Source organism: Peromyscus californicus, unplaced genomic scaffold (assembly GCF_007827085.1).
Source record: "Peromyscus californicus insignis strain IS unplaced genomic scaffold, ASM782708v3 Scaffold_7__1_contigs__length_154581171, whole genome shotgun sequence".
Taxonomy (NCBI): Eukaryota; Metazoa; Chordata; class Mammalia; order Rodentia; family Cricetidae; genus Peromyscus; species Peromyscus californicus.
The window spans coordinates 72,326,558-72,353,525 of NW_026294595.1; the positions used below are offsets into that span (position 1 = coordinate 72,326,558).

Genomic DNA, 26,968 nt, shown 5'->3' on the forward strand with positions numbered 1-26,968 from the left:
TTGCTTAACGTTTTTGAAAGTAGTTGCCTTAAGATGAATTTATAATAAAAATAGAAATTTATATTGATTTATGAAGAATTACGGCCATTGATACCATAAACCTTAACAATAAATTATTGTGATGATTTAATTCTTCTTTGCTAAATACTCTTTGCTTGCTGACCTTATTAGCTGTCTGCATAATAAGACATATGAGTGCATTATTTCATAACCTTCTGACTGCTTGAGTTTTGGATTGTTTTTAATTAGCATTTTAATTGCTCATCTGGGTAATTGAAGACAGAGCCAGAAAAGGGAGTATTCACTAATCCCTTTGGAACCTATCAATACTATGGTTTCCCAAGGTCAAGTGCCTCCTGAAGTATTAGCAGCAGCTTATTGTTTTCATGGCTTAACTTCTAGACACATGATACAGAAATGCTGGAGTAGCATGTTTGAGAAGTAGCATATTTGCCTTCACTTTTATTCTTTTAATCTTTGGTTTATCATGGAAAAACAAAAATCAAAAAGCAGTACTTGATTTTTTTTTTCAGTGAAAAGACTTGTGTAAATGACCAGTGTTCTGTTTCTGATGGTCAATGTGAAGTTAAATCAAACATCCAATGTTTTAGCTATGCAATCTGTTGAACGAACATTGAACTACTTTTATCAAAAGAGATTTAGACATGATTCACACCACCACTGATAAAGTTCTTACTGGGGAGCATCCATCTTACCAGCCCAAGACTGACAGCAGCAGGATAAAGGTTCTAATTGTCCAAAAATAAAGAAACAAACAAACTTTTCTTAGTTTAATTTCAATCTCATTAAAATAGTGTTTAACCAAGTTGAGACTGTACCTACCAAATGAATTCTCTGACAAGGACCACACAGTGCAGTAGCCACACACAGCTACTAGGGTGTAAACAGTTTGGTTATTACCCATTCACTGGGAGATTGTTTTATACTCTAGTGTTCTCAGTGAAATGTGGGGATAAAAGGTTGACTCTTTAAAGATTAGAAAAATTAAACGAAATAATTTTTGAAGTTCTTAAGAATATCCTTGATTTTAAAATTTTAGGAAAATATTTTATTATATTACTTTTTTAAAGATTAAGAAATTATCCTAGCTTAAAGTCCTTAGTATGAAGTTGAAGATTTATGGCAGATTATCTGTTGCTTAAAAATGAACATACTTTTTACACTCTGGATTTTCAAGGCACTTCCAATAGCTCCTAAAATGTATTTTCTTAGATCACTAATCTAGTGATAAAAAAATTAACATTTCTATTTTTGAATCACAATCGTTTTGCAATCATCTATCAGTCATTTTAAATGACTGGTTCATTTGAAGCAAAATCAGTGTAGTGCATTGCTTCTCAACCTGTGGGTCATGACCTCATTAGGGGGTCAAACACACCTTTCACAGGGGTCACATATAGCCTGCATATCATATATTTACATTACAATTCATAACAGCAGCAAAATTAAAGTTATGAAGTAGTGAAGCGTGATCCTAATTAGTCTTATCAATAAAAACCAGGAGTTAAATATCAGGATAATAACCTAAAAGATCACAAAAGCAAAGGAGCAGCCACTATTGACTTCTTACCTCTCTGGATCCTCAGACTGAAGGGGGGCCCAGATCTGTTTCCACCCCCCTTATATTCCTGTCTCCATATCCCAGTTGTGCTGGGATTAAAGCCTTCCAAGTGGTGGGATTAAAGGTGTGTGCCAGCACCACCTGGTCTCTATGGTTAACGAGGGGCCAGCCCCGCCTTCTGATCTCCAGGCAAGCTTTATTTGTCGGAACACAAACAAAATATCATACAACAATGTAGCAACGAAATAATTTTATGGTTGGGGTCACTACAACATGAGGAACTGTATTAAAGGGGTCACAGCTTTAAGAAGGTTAAGAACCACTGGTATAGTGTGACTATTGACAGATTCCACACATGAATCAACACCATGATCTCTGATGGAAAGAAAATTTATATCTGGCACTCTTCTGTCTATGTGGTCACACACACCACTAATGATCTGGTCTAGGTCTAATTCCCATAGTGAAGCAGCACCCACATCCCAACAAGTGATTTGATAAAGAACACATAGGAAATCATATCTGGAGGGATACACTTGTCCAGCAAACTCAAATTCTACAGAAAGGATCAATATTCACGCTTCATGTAACAAAAGCAATGTGAGCAAACTGGCAGATTTCCTCACAGCAGCTTATTTTCTTTAACAATAAAAACTTAAGGTTGTGACAAAGTACTATCACCAATTTCTCCCTCAATAGTTTCATTCTATATAGCTTCAGTACAGGTGGGTATATATTCTAAAATTCTAAGTCTAAAATTTAGAACAAAGAACTTACTGTAAGTACTGAGGAAAGCTTGCCTATGGGGAACTAAGATAACATAAGGTTACTATTGATTCAAGTCAGCCTGGACTATCTAGGCATATGCTGTGTACTTAGCATTATACCAGTGCCATGGAGACATAAAAAATGAGGTAATTGATTTTGTTTCAGAATTTCCAATAGAAAGTATTGATAAAAAAGCCCTTACAAATGAGCATACAAAACTTTTGTTATAATAATCTGTTTATTATATGATTGTGATTCATAATTCATTTTATACACAATCACAGAACTTTTGGGCATAGAGTACAGAAAGGACATCTTTTATGAAAGAATCTTTATTTCTGAAATGACTCACCTGAAAACAAATTCTGTTTCTTTGGCAGAAAGCAAAGACTTTAAAAGATTGACCCTGGCAGATATTATGTGGGAATTTTTGATTCTGCCTTTGAACCACAGTATTATCATTCTATCTATAATGAGCTACTGTGGGTGGCATGCATCATAAGATAATATCTGGTAAAGTGGTTATAGAATGCATTTTATAATTATAAAATATGTAGCTTTATATACAGAATATGCTTTTATTTTTTGTATCTACGAACGACCTATCAATCCATTCTCAAAAGATAAAACCTCATATTCTCTTGGAGTTTGGTTAAATCATTCCATTTAGCCTCTGCAATGTTGCAGGGGTATGGGTAAGTTTTTTATTCATTTTTCTTTTGTATGTATTTAGGACTACAGAGGGAATTAAGGTTACTCTAGACTCAGAGTGGAGAATTTCCAAAGGGGAGCCTTCTTTGTTTCTTCTAGATACTGTTTTTATAAATAAAATTTAGAAGCTCTGAATAAAATTTTCTTGATCATATAAACACATTCCCACACAGATTGAAACAGACAGTGACAAACACAATAAGGAAGATAACTAAATCGACCTAGTCGTCACAGTTCATTTTGCTGAGAGGAAAAGCCTGTAAATAAGAAGACAATGGGTATTTACTTCTAAATGGAAATGAATGCTGTGAAGGCAAAGGTCAGATAGCCCTGCAAACTAGCCTAATTTATTAAGTCTCAGAAAAGAAAAGAGAAAGAAAGAAAGAAAGACAGAAAGGAAGAAAGAAAGAAAAAAAAGAAAGAAAAGACATTTCATTTCAGCACGGCGAGGTGCACACATTTTAATCATGCAATAAAGACAGAATGTTCTTGTAGCAGGAAGCAACTCCTATGAAGTATTCAAGCAGTTCCATGAACCTGAGCTCTTTACAAAGACCCAGGCAATGGGAGGTCTACAGGAAAGAAAGCTCTGGCTGAGATGACCTTTGGCAGATAGGTGGTAAATCACATTCCTGCTTCTTTGATAACATAGGATTTTATGCTCAATTCAGAAGTTGCTATTTCTGGAGGCCAATGGTGAAGTTATGACATTAGTAGGACTATGTTTCATGAGCAAACTCTCTCTCCTTCCCCCTCTCTCTCTCAAGCCAGTGGTTACTGACGAATTGTCAGTGTGCTAGTATCTGGATTTGCAGATCCAGGACTTCAGTCTTTGCTACTTTCTTTTCCCAAACATTTGTCTTCACCTGGTCTTCACTGTTTACATCTATCTATGACTTCTCTGGTGATTACAGGGACTCTAGGTATGTTAGACTAACCCCCTTTCTTGGTACAATCTCACTTTAATTTTCACCTTAGATACATATTGAAATAACCCATTTCTATAGATATTTGGTCAGTATCTGTTTTGGATTGCTAGTATGCTATAAAGTTGTAATAGGGGTGTTGATGTTGCAGGGGAAATCTGAGCTCCTTCCCTGGGACACACAATGGCTTGAACACCCCAGAAAGACAAAAGACCAAGCCACAGAGAAAGTAAAAGTAGCAGCTTTATACCTTTGGAGCTGGAGGGGCCCTAAGGCTGGGATTCCATGACAGGGACTCTTGGTGGGGTGTTTTATTGGGTCCCTGAGTCCACCTTTCCCCCCTATTTTTCCTGTTTATTTAACCAACTGAGCCTTTCTGCCATTCCTCCTTATAATGTCTTCTAGGAACAAAAAGTCGCCATCTCAAGGAGGTGACTTTATCATTCCCATCGACTAATTTACCGCCACTTCTCCCCAAAGGTGAGCTTCCTTATCTCTTCTGACAAGTTTAAATTTGCAGTTCAGTTAATATTTTGTCAGCTATTAGAATAGCTATACTTGGTTAGTTCTTTAGTTCCAATTATTTGGAATAACTTTTGTTATCCTATACCCTAAGGTGATGTTTCTTTGATATTGAGGTATGGGTTTTAGAGCCAGTCAAAAATAGATCTTATTTTCTCACCCAGTAACATAGTCTGTGTCTCTTGATTATAGAATGTAGACTGTTGGTATTAAAAGTTAATATTGAAAGATGTGCACTAATTTTTATCATATTGCTTTGTGGTACTTTCTTATACCTCCTCTGGAACTTTCTATTGATTCCCTGTGCCACCTTGGATATGTTTATCCTTTTCTTCAGAGCCAAGTGTTACTCCCATTATGCTCTGCAGAGCTGGATTAATGATCACAAATTCTTTTAAGCTGTTATAATGAAATATTTTTATTTTTACTTCTACTTTTAATAGATACTTTTACTGGGTATAATACTCTGGGTATTATAAATTATAAAATGTGGTCTTTCAGGACTTGGAGTCTATTCTTCCAGGCACTTCTGGTTTTTAATTCTACTGTCAAATAATTGGGTATTAATCAAACTAGGCTGCTTTTATAAGTGACTTGAACTTTTTCTCTTATAGTTTTCAGTACCATTCTTTATTCTGAATTTTTAATGTTTTAACTCTAATAAAGGGGGAGGGACAGAGGGAAGAGCAACGAAAGAGATATCTTTTTTTTAAATTTTCTAATATAATGTTTATTTTGTATAGCAAGCAGCTAACTAGTAACTTTCATTTTCAGTACTTTTTTTAATTTTATAATTAATTTAATTTTACAAGAGATATCTTGATAGACAGGGTCGTTATGAGGAAAGGGAGAAACCTGGTGCCAGGTAAACTCCCAGGAATCCACAATCACAGGTCCCATAATCCCAGGATGACCCCAGCTAAGACTCCTAGCAATAATGGAGAGGGTATCTGAACTGGCCTTCTCCTGTAATCAGATTGGTGACTACCCTAATTGACATCATAGACCCTTCATCCAGTGACTAATGGAAGCAGATGCAGAAATCCACAGCCAAGCGCTGGTCTGGCCATGCTCTGGGAGTCCACTTGAAGAGAGGAAGGAGGGATTATATGAACAAGGAGGGTCAAGATTATGATGGGGAAACCCACAGAGACAGCTGACCTGAGCTTGTGGGAGCTCATGGACTCTAGATCGACAGCTAGGGTGCCTGCATGGGACCGACCTAGGCCTTCTGTATGTGGGTGACAGTTGTGTGGCTTGATCCGTTTGTTGGGTCCCTAGGAGTGGGACCAGGATCTGTCCCTGGCACATGAGCTGGCTTTTTGGAACCTATTTCCTATGGTGGGATGCCTCACTCAGCCTTGACGCAGGGGGAGGAGCTTGGTCCTGTCTCAACTTGATAGGCCATGCTTTGTGCACTCCCTCGGAGGCCTTACCCACTCCCCTTTCTGAGAAGTGGATTGGAGGGTGTAGGTAGAAAAAAGGTAGGAGGAACGGGAGGAGAGGAGGAATGAGAAACTGTGGTTGGTATGTAAAAAAAAAATACTCTAATTCATAAATGGGTAGTATTTTTCTATTCTGATTTTGGTTTGTTTATTTTCTGTAGGCCTCTTGTACATGGGTAGCCATTTCCTTCTTCATGTCTGGAAATTTTTCTTCTCTAAGTTTTATTGAAAGTATTCTTCATGACTTATTTCTGTGGGGCTATTTACAAGGTTCAGAAGTAAACTAAGTCTTAGTAGCTAGAGATGCCTGTTTTTCTCTAGGGGCTGGTACAGGAAATTATCGAGCAGCAAAGCTTGGTGTAAGCAGAGTAAACAGGGGTTTTCTATTTGCTTCAAGAGGTTTTGGGGACTGCATTTCTGGATAATCATTCCGGGGAACTACAGGCTACAGGGTATAGGAGGTTGGTGGCAGTATCTAGAGTATGGTCCCTGTGCAGCATAGGTGTGCATAAACAAGGGAAGTGGGGTGCAGCAGGCCTTGCAGGTTTCACTGCTGTGACAAGAACTCTCTGGACAACATAGGCAGTCTTAAGCCTGGGAAAGCGGGTCCATTTCTTGCTTCAGGAGACTATATGCACTAGGTTTCAGGACTGGAAATCCTGAGAACTGTTGGTAGCCCTGGAGGAGGAGGCCATAGCAAGTACCAGAAGCATGGTTCCTTGGTAATACAGGTTAGCCTAAGCAGTGAAAGCCATTTTTTTTTCTCACATTATGAAGATTTTGGGGACATATAGGTCTTTAACCTATTTTTATTCAAATTTTTGTTCTTTTTTTTCTGCTTGAAATCTTAGTGGAAAAAAAAACAAGCAATATATATTCAATTCATTTTTTTTGACCATTAGTCTATGGACAAGGCTAAGCTTTGATAAATTATAATGATAAAATTGAACTCAGTGGGTGGAATTTCATTTTGAAGTCTATTTAGAGTATGAAAAAACATATTGAAGATATATGATTAATCCAGACTAAGCCTCAAACTTGGCTTAATAAAAACACAGAGTTTGCTCTAGCTCTGAGAATGAATGATTAAGTAATATTGTACAAGTTAGTATAACTCACTTAGATAAGATATCTAAGTAATCTATCATATGTAATAACTACATACATCATTTAGTAATGATTTCAATATTGAAATTATTATATGTAGAGCTCTTAATAACGTCTGCCACTTCTTTGTACTTGACTGCCACTCCTTATTGCTGTTCCCAATTGCAGTCACATATAGCAAATATTATAGCTTACTTGTCACAAAACTTGAAGAGAGCATGATGGAGTTGTTGCTTGCTGCTGTATCCCAGTGATGGCATCAGTGACTGGCGAAGGATATTCAGCCATGATTGCTCAATTAATGAGAATGAAGAGTAGCGGCAATATCATTCTCTTTCTTTGAGCAACAACATTCAAGTTAAAAAAGAGAGTTTCTCTGGTTCATGGTTTGTTAGATGTTCATTGTATACAGTCAAAGGCTTTGCCTTAGGTAGAAGTGAAAATAAAGGATTCACAACCTTAAATTGGATGAGAACTCTGATACCAGCCCAATGAGGTGAAAAATAATTGAAATCCAGGGTGTTTGTAACAGGTAAGTGGGAGCACAGGCTCTTGGAGTATCTTGACCAGATGTTTGATCAGCTGCCTTGGACATTACCTGACCTTACTGGATGGAGACATATGTATGAATAATGGAATGAGTTGTGAGAGAACTACTTTTATTATTGTTAACCAGGAAGGGATGGATGTTCTTTATATAATGCAGAGTGAAAGTCTCTCTTGATTTTGAATTCTAAGATCACTTTTCATGGATATGAGCAATTTTCTTCTTTCTCTCCTTGAATATGTAAAAAATCTTGAATTTTTATTGAAAAAAATTGACATACAGTATAGTTTGACCATATTTTCCCCTCCTCCTTTTCCCACAGATCCTCCCCACCTCCCTATCTACCCAACTTTGTGTTCTTCTTTCTCTTTTTCATTTAAAACACAAACAAACAACAAATAAGCAAAACCTCAACACCATGAACCCAAAAATACCACAAAGGAATAAAAATGAAAACCACAACAAACAAGCAAAAGAACAATAGGACAAAAATTGCCAAAATGAAGCAAAAATTCCAGGGAAGTAACATTGGCTTCATTTTGTTTGGGCCAACTACTCCTGGGCAAGGATCCTGCCCTGAAGTGTGGTTCATCTACCCAGTGACAGTCCATTGGAGAAAATTAATTTTCCTTTTGCTGGTAGGTATCAATCGCAATTAGCTTCTTGGTTAGTGTTGGGATCTTGTGTCAACTTTCCCTTTTCAATGGTGGAATCCTGACTATGAGGGTCTTGTGAATATCGCTACAGTATCTATGAGCTTATTTGTGCATCATTCCTGTTTTGTTTGGAAGACATTGTTTGTCCGGAGGCATTCATCACTGCTTCCTCTTAGTCTTTCCGTTTCCTCTTCTGCATAGATCCCTAATTCTTTTGGGGACAAGTTCGATAAAAAAAATCCCATTTAGGACTATGTACTCCAAAGTCTTTCACTCATAGTCCAGTTAAGGGTCTCTGTGTTAATTCTCATCTACTGAAAGAAGAACCATCTCTGACTGGATTGAGTGAGGAACTGCTATAGTATAGCAGAAGATCACTAAGAGTCATATTACTGCTAGATTTTCCTTTAGGCCTGTGACCAATCTTGTCTCAGGTTATCGGCCCCTTTAGCAGTGTCAGGCATGGGTTATCAGGCAGTGTCATCTCGTAAAGTAGACCTTAAATTCAATTGGGAAGTGGTTGGTTAATCTCATAATGTATGTGCCACTATTGCATCAGTGTATCTTGTAGTCATTTCACTGCTGTGGGTCACAGCATATAGGTGGGTGGTGTTGATGGTCATATTTCTCCTCTGATAGCATGCTGAGTACTGTGAATCCTAGTAGGGGTAAATCTTCTAGTTAGGTCCAGCTTGACTTCTCTGTCTTTGATGGCATAAATATGTGTTGTCTTCAGCAATAGGGCCTTACCATCAGGTTGAGGACAGTAACCAAGAGCCTTGACAATAGCTTATGATTTGGCCAATGAGTCAACACGATGCAACCTGTTCCTGACACTGGAGGTTTGACTTGGTGGCATAAGATCTATCGTTGAGAAGGTTTCTCCCCTGTTGTTTGGTGACATCATTTAGATTTCTTTCATATAAAAGAAGCTTCTACAGTAGTAAGTTTCCATGGGGCTTTGCAAATTGGCTTTAGTGTTAGTTGTACTCTCCCATATTCCATTCTTTGCCTTTCTCTCCCATTCCTTTCTTATTTCATCCTTCTGTTCTAGTTTTCCCTTTGTCTATCCATAACACTGTGTTCTATCTTCCTTGCTTAAGGAGATCCATCCCATCCTATTAATTCCTCACTCTGTACCAAACCTCTGTCATTATAAGGATTGTTGCTTGTTTTTCCAATTTTTAATATCTAACATCCACATATAAGACAAAACATACAACATTTGTGTTTTGTTGTCTCACTTGGAATGACTTTTTTTTCCTAGCTCTATCCATTTACCTGATAATTCCACCATTTCCTTTTTCTTAGCAGCTATATAATATTTCATTGTAATGTGCCGCTTTCCTTTTCCATTCATAAGTTGACAGGCATCTAGAGTGTTTTCTGAGTATTATGAGTAAAGAAGCAATGATCATGAATGAGCAACTATCTATACACTAGAATATACAGCAATTTGGGCATATGTCCAATCATGGTATACCTAGACCTTAAGGTAAATCAATTGTCAACTTTCTGCAGAATCCCCACAGTGATTTACATGTTTGCACTCTCATCATCAGTGAATATGTATATATTCTCCTTTCTTCATGTCCTGGCCTACATGAGGTGACATTAGTTTTATTGATCTTGGACATTCTTACTGGTATAAATGAAATCTCAAAGTAGTTTTAGTATGCATTTCCTTGATAACTAAAGATGTTGAACATTTTTTTGTTTCTCAACCATTGTGTGTTATCTGTTAACACGTTGGTTAGTTCTGCAAACCTTTTTTTTTTTTTTTTAAATGGGTTGTTTTTTTTCTTGATATTCAGGATTTTTATTTAGTTTTGTAAATGTATTTTAGATAACTCTATCAGATGTATACTTGTAAAAGATCATTTCCCATTCTGTAGGTTGCTGCTTTGTCAGAATAATGGTGTTCTTTGCCCTACAGAAGCTTTTCAACTTCATGAGGTCCCATTTATTAATTACTGGTCTTTGCTTGTGCTATTAGTGTCCTGTTCAGAAAGTTTTTCTGAATCAAACAGTTTAAGCCTATTCCCCACTTTCTCTATTATCAGATTCAGGGTATTCTTCTGTGGGATGGTCTGTATGTCAAGTGTGTTGCTGAAAGGATCACTGATTGGCCAGTGGCTAGGGAGGAAGTATAGGCGGGACAAGGAGGAGAATAAAGCTGGGAAGTGGAAGGCTGAGTCAGAGAGACACTGCCAGCCGCCACCATGACAAGCCGCATGTGAAGATGCAGGTAAGCCACAAGCCATGTGGCAAGGTATAGATTAATAGAAATGGATTAATTTAAGCTGTAAGAAAAGTTAGCAAGAAGCCTGCCACGGCCATACAGTTTGTAACCAATATAAGTCTCTGGGTTTACTTGGTCGGGTCTGAGTGGCTGTGGGACTGGCAGGTGAGAGAGATTTGTCCTGACTGTGGGCCAGGCAGGAAAACTCTAGCTACAGTATTCACTATTATATTGAGGTCCTAAAACCATTTGGAGTTCCCTTTTGTGATGATTTATAGATATGTATGTATTTTCATTCTTCTACTTGTAGCCAACCAGTTTACTACCACTATTTGTTGAAGATGCTGAGTTTTCTCCAGTTTATATTTTTTACTTCTTTGTCAATAATCAGATGCCCATAGTTGTGCAGATTTTATCTGTATTTTCAATCTGATCCATTGATCAGCATTCCATGTTTCATGCAAATATCATGCTATTTTTATTACTGTAACTCTTTGCTACAATTTTAAATCTTGAATGGTGATACCTCCAGAAGTTCTTCTATAATTCATAATTATTTTAGCTACCCTAGGTTTTTCTGTGTTTCCAGTGAAGATTGATTTTTTAATTCTATGAAGAATTGTGATGAAATTTTGATGGGCATTGTGATGATATACGTTTCTTTCATTGGCATGCCTATTTTCACAATATTAATCCTCCTGATTCTTGAAACACTTTCAAACTTTCCATCTTCTAGTGTCTTCTTTAACCCTAGTCTTCAGTATTTTAAGATTTTTATTAGACAAGTCTTTCACTTTCTTGGTTAGAGTTATCCCAAAATATTTTTCAGCTATTGAATATGGTATTATTTCCCTATTTGTTTCTGAGTCTGTTTCTCATTTATTTATAGGAAGGAAACTGATTTTTGTGTGTCATTTTTTTTTTTGTCTTGCTACTTTGCTGAAAGTGTTTATTAACCAAATAATTTTCCTGGTGGAGTTCTCAGGGTCTTTTTTTGTACATAATCATGACATCTACAAATAAGTACTTTTGTTTCTTCCTTTTCTGTTTATATCTCCTTGATCTCCTTCATCTGTTTTATTGCTCTAGTTAAGACTTCAAGTTCCTTATTGAATATGTACAGAAAGAGTTCACATCCTTGTATTCTTCTTGATTTTAGTGGAAATACTTTCAGTTTCTCTCTGCTTAAACTGATGTTGGCTATGAGTTTCCTGTGATTTTCATTATTATGTAGATGTATTTCCCTTTTATTGCTAGTCTTCCCAGGGTTGTCATTTATTTTGCTGTCTGTTTGTTTGTTTGTTTCTTTTTTTAATCATGAAGTCATGAAGGGATGTTGGATTTGTCAAAAGGATTTTCTGCATCTAATGTGGTGAGCATGTGTTTTTGTTTGTTTGCTTGTTTGGTTGGTTAGTTTTGCATCAGTTTGTTTCTGTGGTGGATTATGTTTATTGGTTTGCATATGCTGAAATTTTCCTGATTCTTTGGGATGAAGGCTACTTAATAATGGTGAGTGATATTTTTTATGTGTTCTTGAATTTGGTTTGCCGGTATTTCTTTGAGAATTTTTGTATTTATGTTATTATATACGTTGGTCTGTAATTTTCTTTTTTGGTTGGGTCTTTTTGTGGTTCAGGTATCAGGGCAGTAGTGGCTTCATAAAACCAAATAGTCAATGTTCTTTGTATTTCTATTTTGTAGAAAAGTTTGAACAGTATTGGCACTAATTGTTTTTTGAAAGTCTGGTAGAATTCTACATTGAATACATCTGGTACTGGGCTGTGTGTGTGTGTGTGTGTGTGTGTGTGTGTGTGTGTGTGTGTGTACATGAGGGATTGACAGACTTTAATTACTGCTTCTATTTCACTAGGTCTCTTTACATTGCTTCTCCAATCTTGATTTTACTTTTGTAGAGGGTATTTATCAACAAATGTATATATTTTTTTCTTTAGGTTTTCCAATGTGGTGGACTATAGATTATTAAAGTACCAATTTGGTGGATTATAGATTCCCCTGGAGTCTGCTGCTGTGTCTCCCTTCATTGTTTCCATCCTTTATTTAATTTGGCTAAGTTTTTATCAACCGAGTTCTTACTATTGAAGAACTAACTCTTCATTGCATTGGTTATTTATATTTTTTCACTTTATTGTTTTCAGCCCTAAGTTTATTTCATGCCATCTATTCTATTTAGGTATTAAGTCTTATTTTTCTAGAGCTTTCAATCATGTCACTGATTTACTCAAATGAGATTTCTTCAGTTTTTGTTTTGTTTGTTTCTTTTTCAATGTAGGCACATTGTGCTATGAACTTGTCTCTGAGAACTGCCTTCAATTTTTCTCCTAGATTTTGGTATTTGTATTAAATTTTCATTCAATTATAAAAAAGGTTTTAGTTGCCTTCTTATTTCTGTCTTGACCATTTTTTTTTTTGTTCAGTAGAGAGTTGTTCAGTTTCCGTGAATTTGCAAACTTTCTGTTGTTTCAATTGTTGTTGCTATCCAGCTTTAATTCACAGTCGTCAGACATGAGGCAGTGTGTCATTTCAGTTTCTTCTACCTGACGAATCTTTCTTTGTGTCCTAGCACATAGACCATTTTGAAAAAAGTTCCATGATCTTTTGAGAAGAAAGTGTACTCCTTAGTGTTTGAGTATAATCTTCTATGGATGTCAGCTAAGTCTCTGTGATCTTTGATGTTATTCATCTCCAAAATTTATTTGTTTAGTTTTTGTCTGGATAACCTGTATATTATTGGAAGTAGAGTGTTGATGTTGCCTGATACCAGGGTATGGAGATCAATATGTGATTTTAGCTGTAATGGTGTTTCTTTTATGAACTTACATGCCCTTGTGTTTGCTGCATAGATGATAAGAATTGAAATATCCTCTTGTTGGATTTTTCCTTTAGTGAATATTTATTATCCCCCCATTTTTTTCTGATTAGTTTTGGTTTGAAGTATATTTTGTCTGAGAACAAGTGGACAAAACTGCTTGCTTCTTGAGTTGTTTTTCTTGAAATAAATTTTTCTATTCTTGTACCCTGAGTTGATGTATGTCCTTGATGGTAAGGATGTTTTTTGGATACAGCAGAAAGATGGATCCTAGTTTGTATCTTTTTATTGATGAGTTGGGACCATTAATATTGAGGGTTATCAATGTGCACTGTTTATTGATTTCCGTTATTCTGTTTTTATAGTGTGGGTTTCTCTCCCTTCTTTGATTGATATTCAGGGATCATTTATTTCTTATGTCTTTTTAGTGTAGTTAACTTCTTCAGACTGACGTTTTCCATTGAGTGCCTCCTAGAGGGTGAAATGGGTAGATAGAAATTGCTGAAATTTATTTTATTTTTTTTTTTTATTTTTGGAATGCTTTTCTTTTTCTTCTATAGATTGTGATTGATATTTTAATGGGTGTGGTAGTCTGATCTGGCATCCATTGTCTCTCACAGTTTGGAGAATATATGTCCAGGACCTTCTACCTTTTGGAGTTTCGACTCCATAGTCAGTTGTTATCCTATTGGGCATCCCTTTAATGCTATTTTGTCTTTTACCCTTTAAGCTTTTAATATGCTTTCTTTGTTCTGTACATTTAGTGTTTCAAATATTTTTTGTTGGGAATTTCTTTTCTGGTTCTGTCTATTTGATATGACAGCTAACAAAAGAATGGAGATTTCCTAGAAAGAAATGTTTCTTGTACATCAGCACTTCTTTCTTTAGATTGGAGAATTTTTTTATCTTGATTCTGTTTAAAATATCCTCTGTGCCTTTGACCTTGGTTTCTTCTCCTTTCTCTATCATTCTTATTCATAGTTTTTTTCATATTGTCCCAGATTTCCTGAATGTTTTATGCTTAGATATTTTTACATTTAACACTTTTGTGATGGAGCTAACCATTTCCCTTAACTTGTCTTCAATACCCCAAATTCCCTCTTCTATGCCTTATAATCTGTTGGCAAGTCTTACATCTGAGATTTTTGTTTTAACTTCTAAATTTCTAATTTCATGTTTTACTTCAGTTTGGGTTTTCTTCAGCTATTTAGTTTCTACTTTCATGTCCAGAATTGTTTTTATTTCATTCAACTGTTTGTTTGTGTTATCATGATTTTTATTAAGGCATTTATTAATAGCCTCTTTAAGGTCCTTGAACCTGCTCATAATTGCTTATCCTGGGCTTCAGCTGAGCTGCATTTTACAGGGCCTGTTTCAATGTGGTTACTGGCTTCAGAAGAAGGCATATCATTTTGGCTTTCATGTTTGTGTTTTTATGCTTGTATTTAGATCTCTAGATTAATGATGTTTGAAATGTTTCTTGGTATAAATATCTCATCTTGGTTTTTGTTGTTGTTGTTGAGGTGGTGGTGGTTGTGGTGGTTTTCTTTTGTGTGTGTGTGGTGCATGTTCTATCCTTTGATTGCCGTTTTACACTCTGGATCCTTGAAAAGTGTGATTGCTGTGGAGTCCCTGGTAGGGCATTCTTTTGCAGCTTGCTGTGTGACTAAAAAGGAATAGAGATGAGCTGGAAGGAAAATCTGAGGGGCTGCAGGAAAGAATTAAGGAGACTTGGGTTTGTACCCATCAAGAGGCAGAATTCACAGGGAGTAGAGGTAGGGTGCAAGGAAGGGCTCCTGTAAGCAGCCTCTTATAGAACTTAGAGTAATTATTGAGAGGCTAGAATGGAGGACAGGAAAGATAGGGAAAATCACCTCTTTTTTCCCAGCCAACTATGGCCACTTGGCGTCCCTGATAGCTGACACAAAAGAATTGGGATATGGGCTAGAAAAGAAGGCCAAGAAAGTCATCAGGAAAGAACTAAGGAACCTGGTATCTACATCAAGAGGTAAGGTCTCCAGGTAATGGGGGTAGAGTGGGAGGTTTGATCAGGCAGGCAGGATGCTATAAAAAGAAGAGTATGTGTAGAGAGGTAGGGATGAAAAGTCTTCATTTGTTTATTAGAAGAAAACTCCATTTTGACTTTTCAAATGGCAAGACTGGTTTTGTGATTAGACAATATTCATGTATTTGAAATCTTCTTTTCTTCTCACCTGACATTTGAGCACTTAGATAGATAGCAAGTTTAATTGCTATGAGGATGTACCAATTAATAGGGAGGAACTGATTCAAGTCAACAATTTAATTTTCTCTTGACATAGAAGGAGGGAATGAGGAGAAATTGGAAAAAGGGTATCTCCCTTTTAGTTATGAGATGAATAAGTGTAAGTGAATCAGATCTAGTAAATAGTGTGATGAATAATATGATATATTCACTTGAAATGTGTTAAGAGATCATGTTTTAAATGTGCATATACCCCCCTCCTACACACACACACACACACACACACACACACACACACACACACACACAGGAGGCCACTATGGTCAGATGATTACATTGATTTGACTATACGGATTATCTCACAGTGAATGTGTCTACGGAACCATCATATTGTGTACCACAAATATATGAACATTTTCATTGTTATTTGAACTTTTAGAAATATATGTGAATATTAGAGGCAATTCATGTTCTACTGGACTCAGTGACTCTCAGGGAAATAGAGTAAACCAGGTTGGTTTTCCTGTTTCATCCTTTAATATATAATAGAGATGCAAATTTGATGATGATAAGTATTTGTCACTTTCTTGATTGATTATTTGTGTGGCCAGTTCTTGAAATATACTTAGTTGTACTCTCAGTCTTAAAACTGCAAGAGGAATTGTACCCAAATGTCATTTTCCCCTTTGATATCTTCAGCATACTTTCCCAACTAAAAATAAAATCAATAGCATCTCAGACTCCCCCCGCCCCCGTAGCACATATCTGCATGCATACTCATACTGACACAAACACCCATAGACTATAAAAATGTCTTTTAGTAACAGTTATAATTACAACATCACTTTTATTAGCATTAAGTAAGGTTATTTTATAGCTTATCTTTTATTTTTTTAGAGATTTACTTATTTTTATTTTATGTGTAGGGATGTTCTGTCTGCATGTCTGAGTACCATATGCATGCTATCCCTAGAGAGATCAGAAGAGGGAGCTAGATCCTGTGTAACTAGAGTTACAGATCACGCAATCACCGTGCAGGTGCTGAGAATTGAAGATGGGTCCCATGAAAGAGCAACCAGTGTGCTTAACTGCTGTGCCATTCTCCAGCCCCTATCTTACAGTTTAATAGTGAAAAAATATTTTAAACTGTTAGGGAAACAGTGAATTTAAATGTTTCTTTCATGTTAGCCATTATCCTAATGGAGAAATTCAACTTTGAACACATTCAAATCGGACTACTAGTTTTGGCTCCAAAGGCTGGATTGCTGTTGCTGTCTATTGCCTTACACTACATTATCAATTAATTCAAATATTTGATATTTTCACAATTTACTGAAATAGTTTGTTTCCAGTCACTGGATATAGAGGTAGAAAAGGGCAATGCTTGCTCAATCTTTGAACCTGTTACTTTCTTGCTCCTTGGCTCTTCTCTCACTTCTTTACTTACCAAATGGAAATGATCTTTTCTATTGTTTTCCAGTATAACAAACTCATCCTTGTTTCTTCCAGGAACTTCTCTGGCTATTAGCTCTAAAATTCTCACCAATGACTGGCCCAGCTCCACCCTACAAAACTAGGGTAAAATTGTTCTATGCATGGCTTCGTAGAGTGACACAGGGTTAAGTATATTAGTACATTTTTTTCTTAGAACAATCCATATACATTGAAATAACTAACAATAGCTTTTGTAGATTTATTATATTTGATGATCTTCATGGCTCTCCAAGTTTATCTTCTAGCATGACCAACTTTGATGTCCATGGCATCATACTACGTAAGTAAAGTTTCAGATGATATCTGAGCACAGAGAAGCCTCTGTTACTAGAAAATAAGTCTTATCTATGTTCAGAAACATACACATATTCTGGACTTCTGGTACCACTACTTCATATTTTAGGCAAGTAGTGTCTACCTTGTAGAAGATAATATTTTTGTGACTTATAGAACTAGGTTGGAATTTCTCACCTTTCATTTCTCTGCTGTATAACAGAAATTTTCTTAAACCTTATAAATCTCAATATATATAGGTTTTGTTCTGAATCTTTGTTCACTTTCCAATTTAATATATTGACCTTCTCATCTCTTATTATGACATTGAAAATTGGGGGTCTTTGCTAGGTGTCTAGAACATTTGTAAAAGATGACACAGAGAGAGAGTTGTCTTGCTTTGTCCGCCACATGAACAAAGTGAAAAGGTGCCAATGAAGGATCAAATCCTTCCACTTAATATACTGCCACCTTGATATTGGACCTCTCAGCTTCCAGAAATGTAATGAATAATTGCAGTGTTACAACCATCAACTTGATGATAATTTTTATTGTAATTCTTCCAGCTCAAATTAAGATAATACCTATAAAATTCAGGGTTATGTTAAGACTTTAAACCTACAACAATTAGGCAGTTATCAAGGTCTATTCTCACCAGCTGTTTGTATTAATAAATATTTACAGTAATTATAATTAGTATCTTGAAAGCAGTAAATTATTGTGTGACATTTATAGTGGTTAAGCAGTCCAATTTTTAGCCTAGAGATGTCAAGTCACAGACAACATAATACAAAGATAAATATTGAAAATAAGTACAAATTAAATTAGGAAGCAACTTGAAATTAGAATGCATACTAGTAAGTTAAAAAATGTTAAAATTAAGTCCAGGAATTGACCTGAGTTTAAGAAGTAAATTGCTAGACACTGAACAGTTTGCCTACCTTCTCAGTTGAATTCCACTGGGCAATCTTAGAGGAATTTTGTCTCCCAAAGGAACTATGTTGAGTCTGTGCTAGCAAAATATATCTTCACCTGCATTGTCTTACTTGATCTCAACACAATCTTGTGAATTATGCATTACCCTCAAGTGCAAACATAAAACTCTCAGAGATTAATGACCCTCCAAGGTGACACTCTTCTCAAATGGTAGAGCAGATATGGAAACTTAGGATTTGTAACACTGTAACTCACCTAATCACTGCATGTCTCATTGTAGTGAGCTCCTCGCTGCACATTTGCTGTTTGATACTGTAGATATAATCATAATCCGTAAGACTCCTACCATATTTGGCAGGATAAGACATTATCTTATTATAACATAGTCTATGTATTTAACTGCTCAACACAAAACATAAAAAGGAAACAGAAGCCACAAAGTCAACTTAATAATATAAATGACTGAGTGACTCAACAAGCTACAGAACAATAAGACATTTGTATTAGCTGGTATCTAACTATGGTTAAGATTGCTGTGATGAAACACTATGACCAAAAGCAACTTGGAGTGAAGTTATTTGGCTTATATATCTTAAATTATGGTCTGCTGAGGGAAGCCAATGCAGGAACTCATTCTGGACAGGGACTTTGAGGCAGGAGCTGATACAAAGGTAATAGAGAAGTGCTGCATAATGGCTTGCTTCTCGTGGCTTGTTTAGTCTGCTTTCTTATAGAACATAGGACCACCAGATCATGGATATCCCCACTCACAGTGGTCTGGGCCTTCTCTTTTAATTGCTAAATAAGAAAATGCCTCTACAGGCTTGCTTGTAGAGGCATTTTCTCAATTGGTATTCCTTCCTTTTAGATGACACTTGCTTGTGTCAAGTTGACATAAAACTACCCAGCACAGCTGGTCATTAGCAAAATATGTACTTTCTACTTAATCAGGTTTTTTTCCTTAGCTGTTTAAAAGAATAAAAAAGCTTAGTTTGGGGGCATCTAATGCAATAACAATCAGCATTCCTTTGAATAAGCACATTACTCCATAAGGAATATTGCAGTAAAACAGCAGTGATGATCATGATGACAAGAAAATAGTCAAACAAACAAAAGATGCATTCACTATGATCTTTAGATTTTCTATCTACATACATATCTATCTTTACAAATCAATGTAAAGGATTTTTCTTTAGGCTGCCAGCTCACAAAAAATGACACTGAGGCATATTATTAACTATGAAAGCTTGGTCTATATCTTATACTTGTCCCACTAGCTCTTACAACTTAAATTAACCTATTTGTATTAATCTTTATTTTGCTTCATGGCTTTTTACCTCTTCCATGTTGCACTTCTTGTTTCCTCTCCATGTCCTCTGGCATCTTTTTCGTACCTAGATTCATCTCCTCTTCTTCTGTCTCTCTCCCCAGATGTTCGACCTAACCTCTTCCTGTCTAGATTATTAGCCATTCATCTGTTTATTAAATCAATCAGAAGGCACTTTAGCAAAGACACATCTTCACAGTGTACAAAAATATTTTTACACAACAAATCAGCTTCAAGTACTCCTCTGGTTGGACACCTATGAAATATATTTCTGTGTGTAGCTTGTGCAGGCAGAGATCAGATTCCCCATGAGATCAAGTCATTTACAAAATTCTGGATTAGTTACAGAGGTGACTGAAATACTATGCCCATAACTCTTTTGTTTCATGGTATGTCTATAGTGCCAAGCCTCTTTTCTCACTTTGCTGTTTTTTAAACCTTCTATCTAATGAAATGGGAGCATCTGAGATTTGTTTAACATCCTCACCATTCAGTCCTAGGTGTCAACTTGTTACCAAATTTGCCACTTATTCACTATCTCTCTGCATAAGTGATATGCTGACAGCAACAGGAACAAAGGACAAAAGGGGTTTTCATTCTAGGAAAAGAAGAAGCAGTTAAGGATACTGCCACAGCTTCTTTGCCTTCTGATTCCTCTTCAAAAACACAACTTCACAGCTTAGTGTAGACTTCACTGGAACAAGAGTGAAACAGTACCATACAAATACAATAGTCAGGCCTCCTTGTGGAACTTCTCTGGCAAAGCATTCTTCTCTACCAAGCTATCCTTCTGCTATATCCTTCATTGCCAAGGCAACTTCAGTTCCTGCTCCAGTTGCTCAAATGTATCCACAGGCTGCTTCTTTAGAAAAGTCTTCTAGTTAAGTATCTGGATGTCTGATATTTTTTTTTCAATACTCATTTTACAATGCCATATTTCAAAGTGATTTTTCTAACCTAAAATCCAGAAAAAACATACATTGTAAAAGCAAGAAGAAGTCTAAAATTTTGTCTTATCTAAAGGGTATTTAAAAGGCTCCTGGGGCTTGCAAGGCAACAGCAGAGTCCAAGCAAAACCAACCTTGTTAGGGAATTGCATCAATCTCTTAATGTTACTGTAGAAGAGCACCAAACAGGAGATGGCTTAAAATATGCAAATTAGTCTCAAAGTGCTAGAGTGGGGTGGGTGTGTGAGTAAGGCCAGGCTACTTTACAAATATGAAGTAAGTTCCTTGTCTGAATCTTCTAGAAACTGTCTATTTTTTCACATTTTGGCAGCCCTTGCTTTGAGTCGCATGGCCATTCTACCTTCACATTGACTTCCTTCCTTGTAGTGTTGCCTCTGGGTAACCCCTACACTTTTTGCGCATATGAGCACTTGTGGATCAATGCCAATCCCTATCCTATGATCTTGCTTATATCTGATTTCTGTTTTTTTTTAATCCTCCTTTCAAAAATTGTGTTATTCTGAGATCCTAGGAATGAAGACACAAACACACATCCTTTGGGAGACATATTCACTCAATATTAGAGATGAGCTAGAAAGAAGGTACCATCTTAGAAAGGGTATCAGACATTCACCTCTGGTCTATGATACCAACTTTATGTTATGTTAGGTTTCCAGTTTCTGGAAACCCAAGTGTTTTATGTGAAAGATCATGCATTGGCTTAGTTTTATAATAGGGGAACTAAGCACAATTCATCGTCCACCTGAGCCATCCATCTATACGTGATCATTTTCTCTTATCATCTAAATCTGTCTACTTACTTACAAGATTTAAGACATCAGTGTGCATTTTGTTTCACCCGTGAGTGCAGAGCTCCTAATTTTGTTTTTCTAAGACAAAACATTGCCATTTTAGCAACCAAATATCCTCTCAGCACTCACTGTATTATTCTACTTCTTAAAGAAATCTTTCCTTAATTTCCTTTATTTTTCCAGAATTTTATTATTTAGTATTTATCAGTATTTTTAAATTGCATATGCTTTCCAAATACACTTATTATTACATGTATTAGAAACATATATGTGTATATTGAAAGCAAACTAGCCTTTGCTTGTATCAAAAAAAATTGCTTTATGTATTCCTCTTCCTGCCATTTTGGTATATCATTTCTCTGTCATTTATGTATTCATGTAAAAAAATTTAAAGATTGTTCTTTTGGTTCAAATTTCATGTTTAAAACATAATATAACAGAAAAAGTTTTCATGGTTCATATTATTTTTAAGAATGCTAACTATATACAGAATGTACTGGAGTCCTAGGAAAAAGGCCTGGTAATGATGAAGGAAGCCATAAAAGAGTTTTTGACCGTAGGTAGCTGTAATCTCATAGCTATGACTAAGTTAATTTCACACATAAAAAGAAACAATAGTGAAACTATGTTCTACATTTTGTTCTTATGAAAATATTCTATTTGGAAAGCTTTTTTTTTTAACCTCATCTCCATTATACTTGTTCAGAATGCCTTGGCATTGCGTGTTACTGTGTTACTGATGGATGTCTAGTTATCTGCAATAATTATTTTTGTACAGGTATGTATTCAACTACAGGGTATATTCCTAGAAGTGAGATTCCTCTATTCAAGCTTGTGTGCATTTAAATTTTTGCTGCATTTTGCCAAGTACTCTCAACAACAATATATAAAAATGTCTGTTTCCTCACACTCCTGCCAATTTTTAAAATCTTTGGCAAACTTGATAAGCTTTTCCAAAACAGATGTATTTTTTGTTATTTAATTTGCATTTTGCAGAATAATTAGGTTGAGCATCTAACCATATGGTTTTCAAGTTACATCAATCTTTCTCTTTTTTTGTGAATCAAACTGCTTACTTCTCTTCTCATATTTCCACTGGGCTGTTGTCCTGTCTGTAACATTTTCCCCATGTTTTAGAAACAATGGAAGAGCTTTCCACATTGTATGAACAGTGAGATTATTTAGAGCATTGTTTTTTGAGCCACACAATCTTTTAAAACCAGATTTTTTTTAACAGAAATTTTTGACTTTTGCACATACAGTTGCACTCACAATGACAGCACTGGCAGTGACAGTATGGAGGCAGTCAGAGTGATGCAGGTCCCTTCCCATCCTGCTGCAGTTCTGTTCAGTCACACAGGGAGAGGAGTCAAATCGCATTCTACAGTTGCCTTCTTTCAGGAGGGAAATCACAGTATACACCTTACCTTCAAGAATTCATTTAAGAGTAAATTTACCTGTTCATAAAATATCTCTCTTTGGGTTTATCAAAACATAAGCTTGTGAATACTAAGTAGACTCAAATAAAATTCTAAAATTTTCACTGTTATTTAATACTGAACTCTTATTTTAATCCTTCTGTTTTGCTACTTCTCCTTTATTGCCCCCTACTTTTCAACCTCCTCCTTATTCCCTATTACGTGTGACCAGAGTTTTTCTTACCATTCCTCTTGTGGAGAACATACTAGTTTGGTTATGTATACAGGATCATAGAGAAAACACAGGCTTGGTGATCACTGAACTGCTGAAGTTGTACACCTTTAGGGTATACATATGTCTTGAAAAACTCATTCAGTGAATCAGCTATTACTGGGAAGTCACCTATTATAGGTATTCAAAGAGGAATGAAGTCCTTACAGTCCTGTGAAGTAAACAGATTATGAAGAAGCAAGAGCATCTTTCAAACAGTCTGGTAGCTGAAAGACAGCTCAGGTCCTTTTACTAACTGGTTTTGTTGTAGAGATTTATAGCTTCTTTATTCTTGTAAAAAAAAAAAAACTTATCCTTTCTTTATTTTAAAGAATTCACAGAACTAGAAGAATATGTAGCTTGAATCTGTTGAAAGAAATGAGTTCACAACAAAGATTGTGAATGACAGCCTTGGTTACAGCCTTTCCAACCATGTAAGGAGATAAGGGAACAACAGCAAATTTTGTGGAATCCCTGAAGTACCTTTGTGGAACACATTGATTATACATTTTACCTGAATGGTCTTTTCTTTGTTTGGGGATCAATAAATGGCACGACTATTTTGCTATAAACAGCAGGAGAAAGGGCAAGGCAGAAGGAAGGAAGGAGGAGAGGAAGAGAGGAAATAGGTAGAAAAACTGATTCATGTTCTAGCTTTACTCCTACAGCTTAATAGGCCAAGGAACACTATTTCTCCTTTATCCTACACCAGATGATGGATCTGTTATGCCCATATGTAACTCTAAATCTAGACATCATAACATGGAAGGGAGAAGGCAAAATAATTTCTATAATTCAACTTGGATGTTTTTTATTATTAGACTGATTATTCAACACTAAAGTAAGGTGAAAATAAGAAAAATTTTACCAAATAATATTAAAACCTGAGATATTAAGACCAGGCTCTTTTTTTTGTTTTCTAAGTGCATTTTAGCATCCATTATCCTAGAGGATGGCGTGCTTAAATGGTACATTGTTTGACAAAGTTGATAGTTCCTAGAATTAAGCTTCAAACTCATATGGTTCAGCCCCTACAACCACATCTTCCTAACAAAAGTTTTAAGTAAATATATAGATATACGTGTATATTTTTTTGATTTGAGCTGATTATTCTACTCTGTTGTCTATTAAAATATTTATATTGTTTTAGGCCATTTTAGCAAACTATTATGTTTAACTGGAATTTTAATCTTGTTATATGATTCTTTGTTATTATGATATGAATAGATAGAAGATAAAGAACAGGCTGCCAAAAATGTTCAGGTAATTCTTACCTACTTAAGAAACAAACAAACAAACAAAAGACAATGCAACTGGGAATGGTGGTACACATCTTTAATCCCAATACTCCAGAGGTAGAGGTAGGCAGGTCTTTATGTCTTCTAGGTGAACATGGTTCACATAGCAATTACCAGGATAGCCAAGGATAAATATTGTGATCCTATTGAACACACAAAAAGATGTTTGTTATGGACGCTTTCAGGAATATGCTGGATAGGCTGTGTGGGAGCTGGAAGAACACACAAGGTTAGCCAAGAAATGCTCCTACATCTTTTACTTGCTGTTGGATTTTATATCTCCAAGACTGGGAGTAAATCTTGAGGATACTGAAGGAAAGACATTTCTAAATTTAAAATCTCCTTGATCTGTGTGTATCTCGGTCTAATGTGTCACTCTGTCACAGAGCTATTGACTATAGAAGTGAACAATGCACTTTCTATAGCTCTTTATAACCACAGACGTTCCCGCACTACCTCTTATTCGCTGCCCACCCATTTCGTCTTCTTCCTGTCCTCCTGACATATGACCTCATTTTAGAAATCTCATCAGCACGCTTCTGTGTTTAATAAGTTTTGAAACATCATCATTCAAGTTGCCACTTTTCCAGTGCCTTGGAGTAGATGCTCCTGTTGGCACGTTCAAATTAGGAAACACACAAAATACCCCAATAAAAAGTGACCCTCAGAGCTAGGCATACCTACTTGGTTTTCAGAAAAAGAAAGCACATTTTCATTGTGAAGGGCACTGCAAACTTTTCACAATGGATAACTTTGCAAGGGATTCCAGGAGGCATACCAGATGTCATCATGATGCCCCTTAGCTCTCTCGAAACTACTCAGAAACCTTGAAATGAATCAACCATTTCCTGTTGTTCTTTGTCTCTCTTTTTTATGAGTTTAATGGAGCATATCAGAAGCATTGAATAGGAACAAAAAATGTCTTTATCTTGCCAGTCCCTCAGCTCCTTTAGTTGACATAATCTCAAATGGATCTCAAATAACCTTTTTGTTGCCCCTATATTTGATTCCCCAAGGTGTCTGTGAATGTAGCATTTTTAAATGAGACAGATCTGGGATCTTTTTTGTCTTTCTCTTAATAGAATTACTCTCTTGTCATCATTTACCAGGCTACTTGAAATATAATCATACCTCACACAAGCTTCTCTTATATTATCTCATCTTCCTCTAATGAAAAATTTGCCTTAATTTTTGCCTAGACTTATTATGTGCTTTCATCATATTCAATTGTGATCACTACACTTGAAATAGAAATGTTTGAAAAAAACTATTGGAGAAAATATGCCATGAAACTGGAGAACACCCTTTTCAAATTGCTCTAACAGTATTTGTATTTATTTAAGTAAATCACCATGTCAAAAGCTGGATCATTCCATTGACAAATTAATCATCTTTTGTATAGTATTTTATTTTATATTTGTCACTTCTCAATATTTCAGCATCAAAATGATATATCTACAAACATTTTCAAAAATCAAATTACTCTTAACTCCATAAGCATAATGTAATATATCAAATAATATTTTAATGTGCTTTTTAATGTTTTCTTATGCATAATTTAAAAGTAGTAATCATTTAAAGGCATATTGTTTTTCTTCTTTATTCATATCTAGATTATTACTTCATATTATTATGTACTTACCATAAGCATTGAGAAGATTCCTTACTCCCGAGTGAAATAGCAAATGTTTATGAGATTTACTTTCTGCATAAATAACCATGTCTTCTTATCTATACCCTTAAATATAAAGTCACACTATTACTCCAAACTACTTAGTCTTCAGTCTGAATAAAATAAAATGTCATCCCTTGTAATTCTGGCCTTAATTTGCTGGTTTACAGTTTCTCTCACTGTCTACCGTGTAATGAGAAGCTCTTGAGCAAGTTGGCAGCAGGAAAAGAGTCACGAGTCTGGGATACAGGATGCTGTCTAGTGACTGGCCAGACTCACAGCCTCATGTTTGGAACCTGGCTTCCCTTGAGAGTTGTTCTAATTTTAATGTGTGCTGTTCAGCAAAGGCAGTGAGATCCAATAGCAAGATAGATGATGCACAATCTGAGAATAACACTTGAGGAGATCTTTGGCAGTCTTATCTTAAAACAGAGTCCTTGCATGAAACAGATTAGTCTGTGCTAGCGAGAGAGCCCGACAAAGCAGTCACGCCTACATGTTTGCCAAGGCATCACTTCTGTTCATATTCCTCATTGCACTGTGGAACTATGGCTATCAAGGTCTTCTACCTGAATTGAAATTTTTTATTAGAAATCATCCCTGACTTTATTCATCAGCAATATTAACTCAAAAATGTACAAAGGAAAGTGGTTTGAAGAAAAATTAAAATGAATTCCTATTGTGCTTTGATAGATTTGTAATATTACTTTCAAGTTGCCTTAGAATGGTAAAAACACAATAAAATGAAGAGAGGAGAGATCTAATACATTTATGTAGTTGCCCATTTTCCTTCTTAATATAAGCATATGCTTAATAAAATACAATTTATTTCAGAGTAATAAATATCAATAGTCTCTTTCTGAATTCCCAATGTTCAAAAAATGTCAGAACATCATAAATGAGCTGGGAATATTGATCAGCACAAAGATGTGAGGTTGAGAAAGGTCAGAATAAGATTCAAAT

The 26,968-nt window shown here is 35.8% G+C and overlaps 1 protein-coding gene and 1 long non-coding RNA gene across 5 annotated transcripts in view; one reads left to right on the forward strand and one right to left on the reverse strand.

Moving 5' to 3' along the window:
• The window catches only part of Lrrc4c (leucine rich repeat containing 4C), a 1,313,763-nt gene that overhangs the window by 423,321 nt on the left and 863,474 nt on the right, over positions 1–26,968 (forward strand). The gene's annotated exons all lie outside the window — the stretch shown is intronic.
• On the reverse strand, positions 16,358–26,413 carry LOC128102226 (uncharacterized). The gene is made up of 3 exons (XR_008215358.1): positions 25,976–26,413; positions 24,310–24,476; positions 16,358–20,544 (listed from the first exon to the last, which is right to left on the reverse strand). It is a non-coding gene; the product is annotated as an uncharacterized LOC128102226 (long non-coding RNA).